Here is a 9542-nt window from a genome sequence, read left to right as displayed (position 1 = left end):
ACTGCTGTTGATGGACATTATATCATTTCCAACTTTTCATTATTATAGGCAACATTGTTATGAATATTTTTGAATTTGTTTCCTTATGTACATGTATGTGCAAGAGTTCCTCATAGGGCAGTGGGTTGATAACCCACTGGGATAATGAGTCTAATGTGCGGCCAGGTTCAATTTAAGGGGAGTGGAATTGCCAGATCGCAGGGTATATGCACCATTAACTTTATTATATGTGCTAAATTGCTGTCCAACGTGGTTCTGTCAATGTAAACTGCTCCAGCAGCATGAGAAAGTGTCCATTTTCCTACAAACTCAAATTTGACTTTATTTTTTTAAATACGTTGAGTCTAAAATGGCATCTCCTTTTTATTTTAATTTGCATTTCCCTGATTACGAGAAAGGATGAACATGTTTACACATTTTTATTGGCTATTTGCCCTTTCTCTTCTTTGAATTGTCTGGATAACGTGTAACAATGTAGGAGACAGGCCTGACTTGCACAGGACAATCCCACATGTGAAAATGTTACTGGACACTGATAGGCTTTGATGGTTATTTAAGTAAGATTTATTAAATTTAAGTAAAACTTTAACTGAAATCTACATGAGGAACTAATGTATGTGTTACATTTAATAAAATATAAGTAGTAATATTTGTTTTTTCACATCAAGAAGAATTAAAAACTACTGAAGTTCTGAGAAACTTGAACATGATTCTTTTGATAAATACTTCAACACTTCTTACCTTTTTTTTTAAGAGTTGAAGTCTTGGCCAGGTGTGGTGGTTCACACCTGTAATCCTAGCACTCTGGGAGGCTGAGGCAGGAGAATTGCTTGAGCTCAGGAGTACGAGACCAGCCTGAGCAAGAGCGAGACCCCATCTCTACTAAAAATAGAAAGAAATTAGCCAAAAAATTAAAAATAGAAAAAATTAGCCAGGCATGGTGGCGCATGCTTGTAGTCCCAGCTACCTGGGAGGCTGAGGCAGGAGGATCTCTTGAGCCCAGGAGTTTGAGGTTGCTGTGAGCTAGGCTGACGCCACAGCACTCTAGCCCCCAGGCAAGAGAGTAAGACTCTGTCTCAAAAAAAGAAAAGAAAAAGAGTCGGGGTCTTGCTATGTTGACCAGACTGGAGTGCAGTAGCTGTTCACAAGCCCCATCATACAAGTTACATACCTGAGATCCTCCTACCTCAGCCTCTCAAAGTGCTGGGACTACAGACTGGCACCACCAAGCCTGGTTAATTTTTAACAACTTCTGTAGAGATAGGATCTCAACTATGTTATCCAGAGTGGTCTTGAACTCCTAGCCTCAGGCAATCCTCTCACCTTGGCCTACCAAAGTGCTGGGATTACAGGTATGCACCACCGTGCCTGACATACTCCCTACTTCTTATGTTTCTGATTTTGCAATCAAACTTTAATAAATGAACCCACTTTTCATTAAACAAAGAACACATTCTAAATTCTAGCCAGTTCATTTAAGAAGAATGAAAAGCTTCTGAAAATAAGAATATTGTCTTGATAGTGGTCAAATGTTTAAAAGTATTTAATTCTTAGGTTGTAAAGGAAAAGGACTTGCAGAAAATCACAGGTGGGCAGTGGCAGCTAAGTGTTCTCTTCTATAGTTCTAAAGCTGCAAGGTGTGAGACAATTGCTCACTTCAAGATCTATCCCTCCAAATACCCATACTCTCCTTTTCCCATCCCCTACTCTCTGACTCCTCAGCTGAGAAATACCAGAAACACACAGTCAGGAAAACCGCGATATTTATTATCTGTGGTTTCACTGCTCCCTGTTGTGGACAAAGCCTGAACTTGCACTGTGCAAGTCTTGCACTTCCCATTGCATGCTACATTATAAAATGTGTTTCTGTATTTCTATTTTGTAACAAGACTATCAAATTTTATTTGCTATGTAAAGCTTTCAAATGAACATATTTTACCTGTGTCTATCTATCTAGACATATCTATCCCTACCTGTTATAGGTGTATATAAGTATAGCTAAAGATAGATGATACAGATATAGATAGATATGGCTGATAGGCTAATTTTCCTTTTTTATTTTCTTCTAAGTCTTTGTGACATGAAAATCTCCTCAATAAATTATTACAAAATATTGTTATTAATTGATAATTTACTCTTGACTTGATGTCTTTTCCTCAAATGCTATTTTGTAGCTTTCAATCAGGGTATTTATCTAGTTCTTCTACATGTTTTTTTTTCCCTTGAAAGAGAAATTGGCTGAGCAAAAAATCACAAACTTTATCATACAAGCCCATATTTCGTTTCCTTTTTTTTTCTCTATTCTTTCCTCCCGCTTTCCTAACTTCCCTTCTTTCTTTTCTCCTTTTAATGATCTTTTGTAACTGCTCAAATGAATTTTACTATAGTGCAAGGAATGTTGGGGAATAAAATATATAGGGAAGATGACAGCCACACATCATAAAAGCCAGAGGCTTCCTCTATTACTTTTGTTGGTCATTAGGTTGAGCCAAGCTTTTCTTGGTTTTACAATGAATTAGGATATACACGCATATGACGCAAAATTCATGTAGTACCAAAACGTATACAGTGAAAAAATCTCTTTCACTCAGCAGCTTCCCTCCTGAGGAACAATCTCTATTACCTGTTCCTTAACATATGTATTTCAAAAGCTAAATCCTCTGTACTTGGTTAACAAAATTGTGTGGAATTTCAGGATGATAAGACATTATGTTCCTCCTTTAATGGAGAGGAAAACCAAATACCCTCAAATACCCTTCTGGTATTTTTTATTAATCCTTTCTGCCCACTCTGGGTGGTTCTCCAAGCAGGTAGGTCTGCAGTACCAGCATCTTAGCATCACCTGGGAACCTGTTAGAGTTGCAAATTCTTAGCCTTGCTCCAGACCCACTGAATCAGAAAACCTGGGGGTAGAGCCCAACCATTTGTGCTTTAATAAGCTCTTCAGATGATTCCGATGGTTGCTAAAGTTTGAGAACCAGGGCATTGGAATACCAATGCTTGAGCCCCACCCCAGACTAATGAACAGAATCTCAAATGTGGTGACTTTACTAAATGACTTCCTCCAGTAACCCTCATGGGAAGCTAACTTTAAGAATTGGGGCTAGCCTAACTGAAATGCATGCCCAATTTTGTTGCATTTCAAGCTTTTCTGATTCTCTGCCTTTTCATGCTGTTTCAGCTGCCTTGGGTGCCCATCATTCACTCCCACTTGACAGGTAAGAAAGCTGAGATTCAAAGAGATTAAGTTATTTGTTCCAGGAAAGGAACTGGCTGCTGGCAGAGCTAGGTCTCCAAACCAATGTGTTTGGAATCTTGGGTCAGTGCATTTTCTGTGGCACTTGCTGCCACCCTGGTTACTTATGTGCATGTCTTCTAAGAGGCATTAAGCATCTTCAGTGATTTACCAATGTCAGTAGGTGAGGTCCAACTGTAGAGTGATTGGATGAATGAATGGATACAGGCCCTTTGCTGCTTCAAGTGAATATTCAACCATTTATCACAGATGGGAAGAGCTGCATCAGCAATGTGCTGATCACACTGTAAGCCAGTCACTCAGCAACTAAACAAATGGAAAACCAAGGCTACAGGGTAGCCAGAAATGATGGTATTCATGGTCTTAAAGGATAACTATAGCATCCAGCATTTAGCACTTTTATGAATGGACTTTAATCTCTAACACTATGGTGTTTCTAAGAGACCCTCATAATTAACTGTTGGTGTTGTCAATTTTAATTGCCTCTTCGCTGGGACTTGCTGCCAATTGCTTCTATTATGTTTCTATAAAAGAGAACAATTGGTCTTGTTTCCAACCACCTCAAAGACACACATTTGGGATGAATGAAAACTCCTCTGAACATGAGTTTCAGATGCTTCTGCTGAAAGGGGCAATGCAGCTCTGAGGTGGTTGTGTTTTTACTATAAAGCAAGCATCCGACTGTAAAATTACTCTCTTTTATTCCATAAAAGCAAACATTTGAGTCCAAGTTTTCTTGTTAGTCCATTCCAAATTTTTTTGAAAATTTGCCTCACTTGTTTAAGTAAAAAATAATTGTATTTCAAGATTATTGATTTGTAGGATGAAGTAGGGTTTTGTGGGTGAGAACGAGCTCTGGAGCGTAGCTATCCAGGTTTGAATCCAGGCTCTTTTGGATAATAGTAGTCAACTCTTGGGCACGATATATAGATCTGCCAAGCATTGCAAACCCTCCTGATTACTAATGAGATTTTCTTCTGGGATATTACTATTTATTTCTTTTGCTTATTTTTCTAATAGGTTTTTTTCTTTTTGAATCACAGCTACTCACATTTTCTGAATTTCAATTCTTTGTTAGTTATATTCACCATATACATCTACTTGTAGCTAATCTTTTTTTGTTTAATGGGATAGGGTTTCGCTCTGGCCCAGGCTAGAGTTGGGTGGCACAATCATAATTCACTGCAGCCTCAAACTCCTAGACGTAAGTGAGCCTCCTGCCTCAGCCTCCCTAGTAGCTAGGACTATAGGTACGTGCCACCACATCTGGCTAATTTTTAAATTTTTTGTATAGACAGGGTCTTGATATGTTGCTCAGGCTGGTCTCAAACTTTTGGCCTCAAGTGATTCTCCTGCCTCAGCCTTCCAAAGAGCTGGGATTACAGGTGTGAGCCAGGGTGCCTGTGGCTAATCTTTTCTCTCTCCTTATGGTGCCTTTTCATACTGTCAAATTTACCAGCTTTTCTTCATGGCTTCTGTCCATTGTGTCTTTTGAAATAAAATTTATAGCTTATAATTTTGCTTTTCATAATTTTATCATTAACCCACCTGGAATTTATTTTTGTGTATGTGATGAGGTGTGGTTTAATTTAGTTTTTCCCAATGTATATTTCAATGAGTGGTTGTCCCACAACCATTTACTGAAATGTACATTGTTTCCCAATGATCTGTAATGTCTCTGTGTCACATGAGTTTCCATATCTTATACTTACCTCATTTGTGTCTTAGCTACTTTTGACCCATTGATTATTTTGAATAAAGCCCCTCAACTTGGTTCTTTCTAGTGGTTTCTCAGGATTGGTTTCAGGGTATGTATTTTTATCAGGAATACCACAGAGTGATGTTATATCTTTTTCAATATATTCTATTAGGAGGCACATGATATTTATCCCATTACTGATAATGTATTGATCCCTTGGTTAAGTCGGTGTCTATCACAGTTTCTCAATTGTAAAATTTTATTTTTTTCCTTTGTAACTAATAAGTATATTATTGTGAGGGGGGTACTTTGAAATTATGTAAATCTCCTGTTTGTTTTTTAATAAGATTTTGACCACTAGTTTTATTTATTTATTTATTTATTTATTTATTTATTTATTTATTTATTTGTTTGTTTGTTTATTTATTTATTTTTGAGACAGAGTTTCACTTTGTCGCCCAGGCTAGAGTGAGTGCTGTGGCATCAGCCTAGCTCACAGCAACCTCAAACTCCTGGGCTCAAGCAATCCTTCTGCCTCAGCCTCCCGAGTAGCTGGGACTACAGGCATGCGCCACCATGCCTGGCTAATTTTTTCTCTATATATATTAGTTGGCCAATTAATTTCTTTCTATTTTTAGTAGAGACAGGGTCTCACTCTTGCTCAGGCTGGTTTCAAACTCCTGACCTCGAGCAATCCACCTGCCTTGGCCTCCCAGAGTGCTAGGATTACAGGCATGAGCCACCACGCCCGGCCTGACCACTAGTTTTAGAACTGCTGGTTAACCCGTGAGGGAGGAGTGACTACTGTATTTTGTTCCTAGAAATGCATGTGCCAGACAATTAGAAGGGAAATCATCCTTAAAGGCCAAATGTACTAGCACTAGGTTATGCTGAGACAACAACCAACCCTCAAATCTCAGTGGCTTAACACAGCAGAAGTTTATTTATCTCATTCTCCATGTTCATCATGGGTTGTCATGGGGTTCTGCTCAGTCAGGGATGTAGGCTGACTGAGGTGCATCTTGACACAAGCTTCCCTAACTGGTGAGGCAGAAAGAGGGAATGAGGTGAACTGTGCATTGGGCTATAATGCTTCTGCCTAGAAGTGAAACACATTGTCTACACCACACTCTGTTGGCCAAAGTAAACCATATACCTACACCTAGCTTCAACAGGACCCAGTGAGTGTAGTCCTACCCTGTGCTCAGGGGGGTAAAACTGGAATATTTGTGAGTAGCCCCCAGGACTCCACCACTGTATCACCAGAGTTCATGTTTCAGCCAAATAGCATGACTATTCCCAAGATTTTCTCTCTTTCAGAAGACAGATAATATGCCTCCACCCCTTTGAGTTCAGGCTTGGCCCTGTGACTGCTCTGGTCATTGGAACCTGGGCAGAAGTGACAGGGTGGCAGTTACAGGCAGCAGCTTTAAGATCAGGGCATGATTAATCATAGTCAGTAATTGTCCCCTCCTGGTCTGATCCTCCAGTGAGAATAGAATATCCAAGAGAAGAGATACTCCTTCATCCTGGGATCTGGAAAGACTAAGACATGTTGGAGCCAAGCTGAGTAGAGCCCAGCCAAGCCCAGTGGAGTTGCAGCTAATATGTAACTTTGATGTAATGGGAACAAGAAATAAATATTGTTGTAAGCCACTGAGATATTGAAGTTGGTTATTATAAGGGTGAGGACAAGGGTGATGGAATGAAGCACTCTCCTTGGGTGCAAACTTCAGAGGGTGCCAAACGACTAAGTAATCAAGGTGAGTGATAGTTTCATGCAATTTTTTTTAGAACATCAAAAGTAATGCAAAAGAATCCATAATGAACGAAATATCGAAAGTTTGAATCAAGACAAGATGAGAAGTATAGCCCAGTAAAAGCTCCAAAAAGTTTTGGTCAGGCTAGGCAGCTCATACCAATAATCCTAGCACTTTGGGAGGCCAAGGTGGGAGGATTGCTTGAAGCCAGGAGTTCGAGACCGGCCTGGGCAACATGACAAGATCCTGTCTCTACAAAAACAAACAAAACAATTATCCAGGTGTGGTGAGTGGCTGTGTCCTAGCTGCCCTCGAGACTGAGTCAGGATGATTGCTTGAGCCCAGAAGTTTGAGGTTGCAGTGAGCTATGATGATGCCACTGCACTCTAGCTTGAGCAATAGAGCAAGACTCTATCTCGACAAAAAGAAAAAAGAGAAAAAGAGTTTTAGTTTTGATGCAACTAAAGGAAAGCTCAGCTGGAGTTTTAGCAAGAGAAGGTAAGGAACAGAAACCCAGTCGGATATAATGAACAAAATGTCAGCATCAGTTAACAACCTGCTTCTGAATTAATGGAATTAATGATCCATCATGTTTTCTGCTTTGCTTATAGTGAATTTTTAAAGGGTTAAAAACATCCAGTGTCTCAAACAACAGATTGCAAAAGGAGAGCAAATCAACAAGAGAAAAAATCAAGTATTTTAGGTCGGGCGCAGTGGCTCACGCCTGTAATCCTAGCACTCTGGGAGGCTGAGGCGGGCGAATTGCTAGAGGTCAGGAGTTCAAAATCAGCCTGAGCAAGAGCGAGACCCCGTCTCTTCTACAAATAGAAAGAAATTAATTGGCCAACTAATATATATAGAAAAAATTAGCCGGGCATGGTGGCACATGCCTGTAGCCCCACCTACTTGGGAGGCTGAGGCAGAAGGATTGCTTGAGCCCAGGAGTTTGAGGTTGCTATGAGCTAGGCTGATGCCACGGCACTCACTCTAGCCTGAGCAACAGAGCGAGACTCTGTCTCAAAAAAAAAAAAAAAAAAAAAAGGTATTTTAGGCATCTAGGCCCCAACTGCATCTTCCTGGGAAAGGATTAATTTGATGGAGGAAGTTTAATGAGGCTCCTCCAGCCTGGCAGGGGAATTCCTCTTGTGTGGTTTTCAAACCCAAGGCTTTACTATACATGTACCCAAGAAGTTAAGTTGCCATAATTGTGCTTTCCATTTTCATTTCAGAAAGGTAAATAAAATATTTAAAATAACTCAAATCTATTTCAAGCAAGGCAGACACGTAGCAGAAAACACAGCTGAATCAAAGATAAGTTTAAATACCAGGTTGATTTAGTCATCTGGATATTTTGACCAATCAACAAACTAAAGCTTGTTTGCTAACTTCTCTCACTAAACAGTCTGAGAATGTGTCATTTGCTTTGTGATTGGTAAAGCCTATAATCACTGTTATCGTAATGAAAGAGACAAAATGTGTACTCTAGAAAGCAAATAAAGGACAAAGACAGCCACATGACAAGATTTTTCAAATGCTTCATGTGTGACTTTTTTTTTTTTTTAACATTATGGACTTTAAAATTTAAAGGCTAACAGTGAGAATAATTTCTAGAATCTGTTATCTGTTGCCTAGATCTGTGCTTGTAACATAGTAGCTGTTCAACAGATATACAAGGGCTGTGTGGAAAGTATCCATCCAGGTAATATGAAAAAGAGACATTTATTGAAGAAGATACAAGAAACACTGTACACAGAACAATGACACCTCAGTTCCCTTCAAAATAGGCACGTTGGGACCTCCCACAGTTCTCCCAGTGCCTCTAAACTTAACCCGTACACGTTCAGCATCCTCAGGTGTTCTGCTTGTTGCAGGCCTTCCAGAACATGGATCACTTACAACAGATTCTCGACCATCTTTGAAGTGTTTGTGCCACACTCTTATTTGCACTGCACTCATCGCATCGTTCCTGAAAGCCTTCTGAGTCATCGGAATAGTTTCCGTGGAGAAATGTTAAAGCTTAATGCAAAATTTGATGCAGATTTATTGCTCTACTCGCTCAGTCATTCTGACTGCGAGGTCTACACAGTATACATGCTTACTCAGTGCTGTCCTGCACCCCACTGACTAGCACAGTGATGGTGTCATTTTTCACGCATGAGCATTCCAGTCCACTTGCCCTGGCTGCCAGGTTACATGAACATAGCAAACCATTCTCATTATATTAATAATGGCTAGATACTTTCTGGGCAGACCTCGTATGTTAAATAGGTCTTTAAGTGAAACTTTAGTGGAAGTTTGCTACACATTAGACTGTAAAAAATGTATCATATTCATTTGCATAACTTGTTACCTTTTGGAAAAACATATTTTAACAGTAAATCAGGACACATATGAATCTTTGCAAAAAAATTATTTCAACAAAAATGCATTTCAATAATTGAACAGCCTACTTACTCTTGTCTTGACTGCTTTGGCAGTTGCTTCACTTCTAGCATAAATGTAGGACTCCTAGGGAGTGAGACTGTAAGGCAAAAAGAAAGAATGCAGTTTTCTTTCAACTTTTAAGAAAATCTGTATTTCTGCTACAGGAAATAATACAACTGGAGTCTATAAAACTAGAAGATATATTTTTGTCTAATTTGCTCATTTAAATAAAAAACTATAGCCCATAACATACTATTTGAAGTACTGTTTTCTTGGTAACAAATGTAATAAATGTAATTTATATAAGTATCAATAATTGGTGATGCTTGTGAAAGCATTTTCATAGACATTTAAGCTGTTATTCCCTATTTATGGAGGACTTGCATTAGAAATTGTTGACACT

Source organism: Microcebus murinus, chromosome 10 (assembly GCF_040939455.1).
Source record: "Microcebus murinus isolate Inina chromosome 10, M.murinus_Inina_mat1.0, whole genome shotgun sequence".
NCBI classification, from domain to species: Eukaryota; Metazoa; Chordata; class Mammalia; order Primates; family Cheirogaleidae; genus Microcebus; species Microcebus murinus.
The sequence above is the reverse complement of the archived record's forward strand: the minus strand, read 5'-3'. Positions refer to the sequence as shown.